Source organism: Taudactylus pleione, unplaced genomic scaffold, assembly GCF_031769625.1.
Source record: "Taudactylus pleione unplaced genomic scaffold, aTauple2 ptg000421l, whole genome shotgun sequence".
NCBI lineage: Eukaryota > Metazoa > Chordata > Amphibia > Anura > Myobatrachidae > Taudactylus > Taudactylus pleione.
In genome coordinates this window covers 302745-316369 of record NW_028284823.1, presented here as the reverse complement: position 1 = coordinate 316369, position 13625 = coordinate 302745, and positions in this window count along the sequence as shown.

The window sequence follows — 13625 nt, the reverse complement described above, 5'->3', positions numbered from 1 at the left end:
ATTAGCAGATGCGAGCGTAAAATGTGTTCGGACTGACTCATACGTCACTGGATGATCCTCTTTCCCTTCAAAATGCTCGCAGAGCTTAGGGTCTGGATTACTCGACCACATTGGCGATGGCCTTCTCCTCCATCCCGGCACTCCACGATGTTGCAGCGATTAATCGCGGGTGGTCAGAACAGCAATTAGTGTTGGATTGAAAACCGGCTTGGTATGTGTTTTGAAAGCAGTTTTTTGGGTTAGCACAAAAGCGTACGCAGGTGGAAATCATAGCTGCTAATGTCAGGATTACACAATCAATTTGCGTACATTTGTGGGGGTTTCTTTTGGGCTCAATTTGTTGGTTAGGGCCTATTGTAACAATAATGTCATCATGTTTTTGTTGTTTTTACCTTTTTCTTTTGGCCTGTTGAATTTGCATCGTTATGTTAAATTTTAAACGTTCCTTAAAGAGCCCTTTTTTTTTTTTCATGTAAAATGTGGTTTTTGCCAGTTTTTGCCTTTTGGCCCAGGATTAAATGTAACCCATTTTGACAATAATGTGAGAATACAATGTCAGACTTTTTTTTTTTTTTATTGCTCAAACAAAAACTAAAATAAATAACTGATTTTTGACAAAGATTTTTTGCAGGGTTCATTCCCAAAGTTACAATAATTGGCCCAACATAAAAGATTCATGAAACGTAGAACACAAAATTAAAAACAATTCACAAGAAAGGAGAGGGAAGTTCTGACCAGAAAGGAATATGAGCCATGCACAGAAGGAGTGTGGGAAAAGTCGCCATTGCTGTCACCGTTTTTTCACCCATTTGGCTGGGGGAGGAAGGGCGCCAGACCGGGTCCGGGATGTCTTCGGGCTGGCCTGTCCAGAGGCAGATGTTGTGGCCTCTGGACTAGGCACAGGGCTAGGCACATTTGGAGGATTGGCTGATGTTGTGCCAGAGGTGGAGGATCCTGATGTTCCGGCAGGAAGGGAGGTCGGCTCCACCATGTGCTGGCGAACGAGCTGCTCCAGGGCATTGGCGATGCGGATGTTGGCCCTGGTATTTTCCGTCAGGGCCTGACCAATGGTCACGTTGGCCGCAGCATTTTGCTCCAGGGCCTCAGCCACCCGTATCAGACTGGCGTCCATCCTCTGCAGAATCTCCGTATGGAAATCCGATTTGAAATTGAGTTCTGTGAGGAGGGCCACTGCCTGCGAGGGGGATTGCCCTGGACTGGCTTCAGCAGGGTCCTCAGCCGGATGTACTGGTTCCTCCCCTGTAGAGCCAGCAGAAATTCTGCGGCCAAGGCTCCCCTCTGGAGCAGACTCATCCGCCTGTGTCTCTGTTTGGAAAAATGAGAAAAGACTCACATTAGAATCTACATATTGGCACAATAACATTTCAGAGTTGGTGACATCACAAGATTTACCTGGGACAACATGAGGAGCCGCAAAGTCTGGCATGTCCGTATCCATGTTGGACACGCCAAACACCTCCACAGGCTGCACACACCCCTGTGCCAGCTCTTCTAAATCAGTCAACTCCAATGACACAGGGGTGGGACCCCCACCTGTCCCCCTTGCATGCCTAGCCCTGTCCGCCAGTTTTTGCTTTAGGCGATATTTGAAGTCGCCCCATCTGTGGGATAAAATTGGAACCATTATCCTTTTGTTTAAAATGGGGTTTGTTTATAGGGGGGGCAAGTGTTTACTTACCGCCGTTTGACATCCCGGGCTAGACGGACATAATCACCCACCCTATTGACAGCAACGGCTACCTCTTCCCACATTCTCCACTTCTGGCTTGTACTCATATTCCTGTCTGCCTGTGGCAGGATGTCCACACACTTCTGAATCAAAACCTCCATCTCCTTTCTTGCGAAATGTGGCTGCCTTTTCTTTTTGGCAGCTTTGCCCGGAATACTGGGCCCAGCAGCCTCTTCCATGTCATCCTCCTCACCTATTTGTGTAAATATGCAGATTTCTCAACTTCACAACTTGCCCAATATTATGTTTCAAATTAATCATTGAGACAAAATGCATGAAAGACTTACCGCCTGACTGTTGTCCATTGTTTCCCTGGTCTGTAGCCATGTCTGAGCTCCAAACAGGAAATACACCAGAATTTAAATGTTGTTTCGTGACGTATTTATACATGCGTCCTTATTTTGCGGCCGCATCATTGATTGTGCGTTCCTATGATCCCTCCTTAATTTTTGCGGGAAACTAAACACTATTTATGGCTTGGTGTGTCTCGAGTCGAGGTGGCGTTTTTGGATTGTTGGAGGTTACCTTGGTTGGAGTTTCTTGTTTGCGGATTAAGGAGTTGGCGTTTGGAGTTTATTTTGTTTGCTAGAGTTGCGTTTTTATTTTCCGGTCGCTTTTTTTTGGGATATTTTTTTGGCCTCGTTTCTTGATTTGGTAAGTTTTGTGAAGTCTAACTTTGGTTCAATTGGTGTCTCCTTCTGTTTGTTATTGTTCTTAATTTTTTTACCCCTAATTTCATCTCTTTTAGGTTTTTTTTTCTTTCGGCCCCAAAGACCTTTTGATTGGGAATCTTATATATTTGCTCTTGGTAAGTCCATTTTTTTACTTGTATTTGCGAACTAATTAGCGCATTTTTCTCTGTTTGTATAGTGACTTGTATTGGCGAACTAATTAGCGCATTATTCTCTGTTTGTATAGTGACTTGTATTAGCGAACTAATTAGCGCATTTTTCTCTGTTTGTATAGTGACTAGTATTAGCGAACTAATTAGCGCATTTTTCTCTGTTTGTATAGTGACTTGTATTGGCGAACTAATTAGCCCATTTTTCTCTGTTTGTATAGTGACTTGTATTGGCGAACTAATTAGCGCATTTTTCTCTGTTTGTATAGTGACTTGTATTGGCGAACTAATTAGCGCATTTTTCTCTGTTTGCATAGTGACTTGTATTGGCGAACTAATTAGCGCATTTTTCTCTGTTTGTATAGTGACTTGTATTGGCGAACTAATTAGCGCATTTTTCTCTGTTTGTATAGTGACTTGTATTGGCGAACTAATTAGCGCATTTTTCTCTGTTTGTATAGTGACTTGTATTGGCGAACTAATTAGCGCATTTTTCTCTGTTTGCATAGTGACTTGTATTGGCGAACTAATTAGCGCATTTTTCTCTGTTTGTATAGTGACTTGTATTGGCGAACTAATTAGCGCGTTTTTCTCTGTTTGTATAGTGACTTGTATTGGCGAACTAATTAGCCCATTTTTCTCTGTTTGTATAGTGACTTGTATTAGCGAACTAATTAGAGCATTTTTCTCTGTTTGTATAGTGACTTGTATTGGCGAACTAATTAGCGCATTTTTCTCTGTTTGTATAGTGACTTGTATTGGCGAACTAATTAGCGCATTTTTAAATGCTTATTCATCCTGTAAAATTGTTTGTGTTTTCCCTTTAGCATTTTTGGCTTACATTTGACCCCAATTTGACGTACTGTGTGCAATGTCGTTTTGCTCGTTGCCCAAATGTGTGTTTCGCCTATTTTATGTTTTGTCTTGCACCAAATTTAGAAACATAAATGCACAGACTAAACATTTTTATTTTAATATTGGGAATATTTTCAGTTTGGACATATCATGACAATACCCCGGCATGTAAGCAGCAATGGATGGTATCATCAAGCTAAGTTGTTTTAATTTTCTTTTGGGGTGGGTAAAAAGCCTTACATTCAAATCTTGCCATTTCAGGTTGATCTGGGGCGGATTGTTCTGGCCATGCTCCCGGAAGCCGACCAACCTCAATCTCGTTCCAGGCGTAGGCATCGTAGGCGTGCAAGGCCCCAGATATTTCGAACACGTGTCACCCTTTTTGGAATGCCCGATGATGAGGTTTTAAGATGCTACCATCTTCCTCCCAAAATCATCATAGACACTCTCTCATTAATAGAGAGTGATCTTGAGCGGCAAATTGACAGTCCAACAGCAATACCACCACTTACGCAATTTATGGTGGTGTTACATTTCTGTGCCTCAGGATCGTTTCAAACAACGGTGGGAATAGTGGCGGGCATCTCACAATCCTCCTTTTCCGGGATCCTGAGGGCAGTGATGGAGGCACTTTTCAAGCACCTCCATCATTTTATTAAAATGCCTTTGGATATGGGTGCCCTTAGTGTGGCCAAGGCCATTTTTTACCAAATAGCTGGCTTCCCACACATCATAGGGGTTGTGGATGGTACTCACATACCACTTCAGCCTCCAGCACGGCTGGAGGCCATATTTCGCAACTGTAAACACTATCACTCCCTGAATGTAATGGTGGTATGTGATGCCTCCCTCCAGATCCTGTCCCTGAATGCTAAATTACCAGGAAGTGCACATGACTCCTTCGTCATCCAGCAATCAGGGATATGGCACAAATTAACCAACCTACAAGCTGGTGATGCGTGGCTTCTGGGTAAGTGGAGACCTTTAGTACATAACAATGTTAAGCTTGATACACAGTGATCCTGATGTTGTCTAGTCTTTTTCACAGGAGACAGTGGCTACCCTTGCATGCCCTGGCTGCTCACTCCTTATTTGGCTCCCACACCAGGCCCACAAAGTGAGTTTAATACCGCACTTACAGCCACCAGGCAAGTGGTGGAGCGCTGTATCGGCCTTTTAAAAGGCCGATTCAGATGCCTCCACCGCTCTGGTGGCGAGCTCATGTATTTGCCGGATATGGTTTCGAAAATTGTGGTCCTGTGTGGGATATTTCACAACGTCGCCATATGGAGTGGTGTCCCAATGCAGCCAGAGGATGCCTTACCTGAGGATGGCCCCCCCAAGGTTGGTCGGAGGTCAGTATGTGGGGGGGCCATACGCGATGATGTGGTGGCCCGATATTTTAGGTAATTATTGACCAAACAACAGTGTTTATACCCAATGTGTTACGGTTTGTTTGCGTTCATCTTTTTTTAAATTAATTTTTGCCCCATCTTCTGTTTGTTTGCATAATCTTTGGCACTCCCACGATGACTACTTCCTGCTACCCTTCAAAAACCTTTATGTGGAAACTTGTGGAATATATTATGTCACCCATATTGCAACGCCATATTTGTTGAATCATGTGGGCATGGACCTTCGTCAACCAGTTCTTGATTTGTTGTGTGTTTGTTTCCAGTTTTTGCTATGTGGTGTATTTCTGATTATCACTGTGTGTTTTGTTTGTGAGTGACCACTTTGTTTTTTGATTTCTGTTGTGAATAAATATTTGGAGAGTGTAATTTGTTTCCTTTTTGGGCACGTTAGAAGCAAGTGTAACCAAACTCACAAACGTTAAATTTGCCTAAGGGGTAACCCAGTAATGAAGCAAGTTGAGCTAAAATGTAATATGTTTTCGGGGTACAAACCAACACACCAAGGAATCCTGTACAATCAGTTGGCTTCGTAAGATCGGCCTAAGCAGATTGCCCACCAAATAGGAACTTGTAAAATGTTGTAAACTATAATGTTGCCCACCCCAAAAAAGGAAAAATGACATTGGTACTGGTAGGTGTTTCTTGTGCCTGTTTGCCTTCAAAATACAACACACAATCTGTAGTGAGATTAATTGGCAATCCTTGCTTGAAGAGTCTACTTATGTCAGTGTAAAGAATCTTGGATTTACAAAAAACGCATGAGACAGAGCGTTAATTAAAAGTAGGGATGTGCAGGCTCGGTTCTACTCGGTTCCGTTCGTTTTTTTTTACCGAATCTTATTGGCTATCCAAAACTCGTGACAGCTGAAACCCAATAAGATTCGGTAAAAAAAAACGAACGGAACCGAGTAGAACCGAGCCTGCACATCCCTAATTAAAAGTGATTTATTTTTAAACAATTTGTAAAAAAAAATAAAAATAAATAATTCCTAAGGAGGACCGCCAGATGGTCAAGGCCCTGCAGCAGCCCGTGACTTGCTCCCGCATACGGGCCACACACTGACAGATTTCTGCCCGACGCCTCTGTTCCTCTGTGGGTGACAAAAGTTTGGGGATTAATACATCAATAATGAAGCAACATTCAAAAACAACAAAAAACAAGCAAACCAAAACTTAAAAGCTTGTGCCAAAAACCAACATTACACGGATAAAACCCAGCACCCCAAAATGTCGTAGGCCAAAAATACAAGGGCCCAAAAAAAATGCCCACAGGTGTGATATGTGTATGGTGAAATCAGCAGGAACAGGTAAAGACAACCCCCAAAAATTCCAAAAGGCGACTGAAAGCCCACAAAAATGGGGACGACACATGATTACATACAAACAGTTTGTGGTGCCCAAAAAAAAAAAAAACATACCGTTCTGCAAAACACCAGAGGGAGAAGCCACTCCCTCGACCTCCTCGGAGGTGGCTACATTCCCCAAACCTAGGGGCAGGGTGTTGGCAGAATCCTGGGAGGGGGTATTTGGAGGAGGGGCGGTTGGAGGAGAGGGGGAATTGGGCTGGAGGGGAAGTAGCCCCGAAATCTCGGCCACAGGGTCTGGGGAGGAGGGGGTAATTGAGGAATTGGGGGTTGGCGAGAAGGGCCGTGACCGGCGTCTTGTCTGCCGATGACGCCGTAGTCTTTGCTGTGCCCCTAAAAGATGTAAAAAATATTGTGGTTAGTTTCAACATAAATCCAAAAAAAAAAAAAAAGGAAAACATGCACATGCAGATATGAGTACAATGACTAAATAGGACAGACATGAAAACATGCACATGCAGATATGAGTACAATGAATAAATAGGACAGACATGAAAACATGCACATGCAGATATGACTACAATGAATAAATAGGACAGACATGAAAACATGCACTTGCAGATATGAGTACAATGAATAAATAGGACAGACATGAAAACATGCACATGCAGATATGACTACAATGAATAAATAGGACAGACATGAAAACATGCACATGCAGATATGAGTACAAGGAATAAATAGGACAGACATGAAAACATGCACATGCAGATATGAGTACAATGAATAAATAGGACAGACATGAAAACATGCACATGCAGATAAGAGTACAATGAATAAATAGGACAGACATGAAAACATGCACTTGCAGATATGAGTACAATGAATAAATAGGACAGACATGAAAACATGCACATGCAGATATGACTACAATGAATAAATAGGACAGACATGAAAACATGCACATGCAGATATGACTACAATGAATAAATAGGACAGACATGAAAACATGCACATGCAGATATGAGTACAATGAATAAATAGGACAGACATGAAAACATGCACATGCAGATATGACTACAATGAATAAATAGGACAGACATGAAAACATGCACATGCAGATATGACTACAATAAATAAATAGGACAGACATGAAAACATGCACATGCAGATATGAATACAATGAATAAATAGGACAGACATGAAAACATGCACATGCAGATATGAGTACAATGAATAAATAGGACAGACATGAAAACATGCACACGCAGTTAGGGCCCACAAGATAAACATGAAAACCACAGTCCATAAAACTTACTTTCCGCGATCTGCATGCGAAAGCATGCCAGCAAGCGGGGCATCCGCCGGTGCAGGTCCGACCACTTGCGCTCCAGCTGGCCGATATGTCGGCATGAGCCGAAGGAGCGCAGGCGGCGACGTACCTCCGCATATGCGGAACGCTTTCTTTGATTTGTGATGGGTGGAGGCTGCCTGGTGATCCGCCTGTCCATCACCTCCGTGAGCACCAGCAGCTCGCGCCTGGTGAATGTGGCGGCTCTCATGATGGCAATGGTGTATTTTTAAAAAATACATTTTAATAAAGCACCAAAAAAAAAATTGATTGGCTAATGTATTTGGGAAATTAACAGGAGCAATTCTATTGGTTAGTGTATGAGTCATGTGTTCGACAGGGCCAGAAATCTCTTGAGAGTTATTATAGGCTTGATGCAGTGACATGCGTAAGCAAATTTAAATAAAGAAATGAACCACAGAAAATTTGCGGGGATCCAAACAAATAGAACAATTGTTTAATTGGGGCTAACATGTCTTTTGACCAATAAAAGCAAATGTTTAAGCCGTACGTATACACAAACACGGACAAGATTAAAGTTTATTGCATTGTGTTGAAAAAAAAAAAACAATTAAGCTAATTGATACATTGATTGCCATGATACGATTGAGGGAGGTAGGCAGAATAAACGAGCAGTTAATCGGAATCTGACAGGCCCACTTCCGGTTTGCACTTGTGCGTGCGTTCCCTTCAAGCCATTTCGGGGATGTACGCTCGCTATTTGGCACGCTCGTTAGTTAGAGGAGGGGTCGCCTGAGTTTGGGGCGGATTTTTAGCCGCGTCCGAAAATACGAGCGTGTGCTTGAATTTAAATATTTTTTTACATACGCCGAACGTACGTACGCCCACTCGCGAGTGGGTCTGAATCAGGGCCTGTATGCGCACCACACAATTATCATCTTTACTACTTCGGGGTATTACAGAAGTGCTGATGAGATGGAATCTCTATGAGCCATCAATATTAATTGCTGCTAGCTCTGGATTCCCTCTCCTACACTGAGGCTCTGATTCAGAGCCAGACGCTCTGACAGAGCGCTCGCTCTGAATCAGGGCCGTCCCTCCTGATTTTAGAGCGGCCTCCTGGCCGCTCGCATAGCTATGAGTGACCACCCACAGCTATAGCGAGCGGCCAAAAAGATGGTCACGATGGTCAAGACCATCGCGACCATCGGGCTTGCGACGAGACCCTTGTGGTAGGGTCTCACCTGCCGCAAGCCCTGGAGTGCTTTTGGCTCTATCAGAGCCAAAAGCACTCCCACCAACATCACTTGTGATGTCAGTGGGGCCGGCCCCAGACGGTAGGCGTTGCCATGGGGACGCCTCCGTCTGGCCTGCCACACCCCCGGCACGCCCACCAAAGGGGGCGTGCTGTCACTCACCATCGAGAGCACGCCACCTTTGTAGCGAGACCCATAGCGACGGCTTGCCCGTCGCTATCCGGGTCTCGCACATGCGCACGATACAGCTGGGTCCATCGTGCGCAGGCGCACTGGCCCAGCATCGACCCGCTTGCGAGCGCTCAGCGCTCGTAAGCGGGTCTGAATCAGGCCCTGAGCTCAGTTGAAGTTTAGTACAAGACTGATGTTCTGTCAGACATTATTACTGCTGATGACTAACAGCAACTCCATTTCATAGAGGGAACATTTACAAATAGTGAGGATCAATGAAATAATAGCAATCAGACTGAACCTGGACTTTGGGCCTGATTCAGCAGTGTATGCAATTGCAACTATGTATGCAGATCGGCCGATTGTTCACTACTGCACATGCGTATGCAACGCACTGCGCGTGCGCTGCAATTGCACTGCCAATAGGCACGAAGATAGGAATCCATCGCAGAGCAAGTGACAGGCCGCGAGTGTTTGGGGTGGTAATGGAGGAGTGGTTGGAGAAACGCAGGCGTGCCTGTCCATTTGAACGCCGTTGCATGGCGTGCATAAATTAACCACTGCGATTGCCTACGCAGCTTGAGTACCCACAGCAGGAGACAAGACTTACAATTTCTGCGATGGGTCAGAGTTGCTGTAATTGTGTGTGAGGGGCCGATGTGCTTCGACGTATACTCAGGACTGTGAGGTATTACGGATGTGAGAAGGCAGTAGTGGGCGTCTCTATGCTGGCTGAGCGGTGGCAGACATTAGCATATTTTCGCAGCTGCATTGTATGCCATTACACAGCTACGATTGTAATTGCGATCCCTGCTGAACCAGGCCCTTTGTCCTCTAGCTACTATATTGGCGTCAGCTCTGCCAATTAACCACCAGATTAGGTTTAGCCTCTTTGTTTTATACTAGCCAACAAAATGTGTGATGTAATATTTATTCTAGCTGCAGTACTACAATGGGCTCTGCATTGTACAGACTCAGGCCCTGATTCAGAGCCGGACGCTCTGACCAGAGCGCTCGCTCTGAATCAGGGCCCACCTCCATTAAAATGGAGCGTCCTCCTGGAGGCTTGTATAGCTGTGGGTCACCACCCACATCATATACGAGCATGCAGGATGATGGTCGCAATGGTCTTGACCATCGCGACCATCGCCACTGCGAGCAACTGCCTGCGGTTGAGGTTTTCAACCGCAAGGCCAGGAGTGATTTTTGCTCTATCAGAGCCAAAATCCCTCCGACTGACATCACTAGTGATGTCAGTGGGGCCGGCTTAAGACGGTAGGCGTTCCCTTGGGAACGCTTCCGTCTGGCAGGCACGCCCCCGGCACGCCCACCAAAGGGGGCGTGCTGTCAGTCAACATCGACAGCACGCCCCCTTTGATGAGACACTCCGAGCGAAGGAAAGTCCTTCGCTCGGCGCGTCTCACGCATGCGCACGACGGAGCTCCCTCCGTCGTGCGCATGCGCAGTGCAGACCATCGACCCACTTGCGAGCGGACAGCCGCTCACGAGTGGGTCTGAATCAGGCCCTCAAAGCCTGATTCAGAGTTGTATGCTATTCTCATAGTTGCTGCTACTTTCACCGCAGCAATGATTAGAAAATAGTCTAATGCTGGAGGAGGTGTCTGAGGAGAAAAGACGCCCTCTGACAGCACCACAGATCCGAGGGCTGTGTCTGAAGAGGCAGCATCAGATCACCATCGCGACCATCGGTCTCAGCCAGCGGCCATCTGAGTAATACAAAGCTTACTCATACTGGCTGCAGGAACTGCTCAGCCCGAACCAGGAAATCTGCATTGGAAGATGCAGGCCCTGGCCTCAGCACTACCAGAAAATGCGGGAGACGTGCCCCTGTTTTCGGGACCGTTGGGGACCTGCTCATTTCCTTTCCCAAAACGGCCGAAGCAGTCAATAAACATGCTGCAGGTAAGGGGCACTGTGAGCATACTCGCAGAAAGAGACCTACACATGCACAGTGCAGTTCCTATGCAGATCTCTAATAATCAGACTTGTACGGTTTGCATACAAATCTGCATTAGGCCCTCAGTGTAATGGATAGGCAGTGTGGGATGTATGTAACTGCACTTGGAGATTGCAGGGTATAAGATTAAAATGTATATCCAGGGCCGATAAGTCTCTGGTTAATCAAAATATTGCATATTATGCAATGAGAGGTCAAAGGGCAATATGTGTAACGTTAGATAAATATGGGCAGTGTAATGTCTAGCTGGCAGTCTGGTACCCCTTGTAATAACAGAGAAAGAAGGCGCTTTACAGGCTGCCAATATATACTGTAGTCAGCCAGACAGAAACACTATTTATTAAGCACCATTGTATTTTATACTTTTACAAAAACAAGTATCAAGCACCTTTGAATCTCACATTTCAATAAAACTGTCTTTGCCACAATCTGCTGGTGATTCATTTTGATATATGTGTGATTGGATTTAATAATTAAAGTGACTGTGCTCAAATTTTTAATTAATTCCAACCACAACCACATCTGCACCCCAGAGCGTTGGCACCATCCCTTACACAATAAGCGTTGTATAATTATTATCAGCTTCAAAATTAGATTACACATTTGTAAAAAAGAAAAAGAAATGCTCTCTACTTACTGAGAAATATGTGAATAATTCAGAATGTATAGGGATAGCTTTGGACTGAAGTGTTAGTTGAGATAATTGTGTCCTCTGGAAGATTTCGTAAGAGGGCTCTTAGTGAGTCAGTGATGTACACAAACCCAATCACTGCTGCGATCTCGTACACAGTGGACTTGTGCACAGAGACGCCCACTTCAAACGCTGACTACCTGTCACTCACTTTGCGAATGATTCCTCTTTGTGACTGTCGTCGCCAACCAATTGCTGCGTGTGAGCAGTGCAGCTTTGGCCCATGCACAATATCAAAAACTTACTCCACTGCATCCGACTGCGACATACAGTGGTGCTTGAAAGTTTGTGAACCCTTCAGAATTTTCTATATTTCTGCTGAAATTTGGCATACTACCTCAGATTTTCACACAATTCCTAAAAGTGGATATAGAGAACCTTACCAAACAAATGAGACATGCTCATTTTTTTTTGAGGAAAATGATCCAATATCAAATATCTGTGAGTGGCAAAAGTATGTGAACCTTTAGGCTTAGCGGATATTTTGAAGGTGAAATCATATATTTTCAATCTACAGAATGACAATCAGGCGTGAATGGACAACTTGTCTTTTTAAAAGAACAAGGATCTATCAAAGTCTGATGTTCACAACACATGTTTGTGGAAGTGTATCATGCCACGTACAATGGAGATTTCTGAGGACCTCAGAAGAAGAGTTTTTGATGCTAATCAGGCTGGTAAAGGTTACAAAACCATCTCTAAAGAGTTTGGACTCCACCAATCAACAGTCAGACAGATTGTGTACAAATGGAGGAAATTCCATACCACTATTACCCTCCCCAGGAGTGGTCGACCAACAAAGGGCCTGATTCAGAGCTGCTCGTAAGCAGCCGCTCGCTCGTTCCGAGCGATGTTTGCACAACTGCGCATGCGTACGGATCGTAATCGTCAGAACTGCTCGCAAGATTGCGAGCAGTAGGAAAAACCAACCACAAGAATAGCGAGCAGTTCATACGCTGGTCGATGTACTCGATTAATCTAATAAATAGCGGACATGACGTAAGATGCGAGCGGCCAGGGGGCGTAGTTTTCAAAAAAACGACCGCATGTTTGGTTCGCTCATTCAGACCTAGAGGCGTGAACAGACCGCAAAGAGCGAACGGTTCATTTGAATAGCCACCCCTTTTTACTGAACGAGCGAGCGCAAATAGCGAATAGTTAAAGAAGAATAAAATTAAAGAATTGGAATAGCAAATTCAAAGTCCTGACCTTAATCCAATCAAACATGTTGTGGAAGGCCATGAAGTGAGCAGTTCATGGGAGAAAACCCAGCAACATAACAGAGTTAAAGCTGTTTTGTATGGAGGAATGGGGTAAAATTCCTCCAAGCCAATGCTCAGGACTAATCAACATTTATACACCAGTCAGGAGGAGTATCTCCTGTGGGTGCCTGAGGTCTAGTGCAATGTAATGCAATGATAAAAATGATGATCATAGGAGCCAGCTCTGTGGGTGCAGTGGGTGATCAAGACACCCAATATTGTGGTGCCCGCAGTAATGTCATAGCATTTTAGAGTCTTAAGGGTATATTTACTAAAGTGCCGGCTTTTAGAAGTGGAGATGTTGTCCATAGCAACCAATCAGATTCTACTTAACATTTATCTAGCACCTTCTAGAAGATAATAGCTAGAATCTGATTGGCTGCTATGGGCAACATCTCCAAATCTAAAATCCCGCACCTTAGTAAATATACCACTCAGGGTCTGATTCTGAGCTGCTTGCAATAGCGCACGCATCAGGGTCTATTGGCCATGTGTGAGTTTATGTAAATACTGCTACAACCTCCTTCTATTGTGTACATCCGTGTGGCCAATTGTGCAAGGACAAAGATGCACAATTTTAGTGCCCGTGCGCGCTGTAATACTGATTGGTGTGTCCTTATACACCACCATCGGTTGCACAATTGAAAATAGCACCAGTCCTATGGCAGTGTGTCTGTCTGGCCACGGCCTCATATGCTTGCGGCTCTACATCTTGAACACAGCTGCTAGCAATGATGCTCATGTGACACTCCCATAATACACCCACTGAATGGACCAATTTTACGTGCAC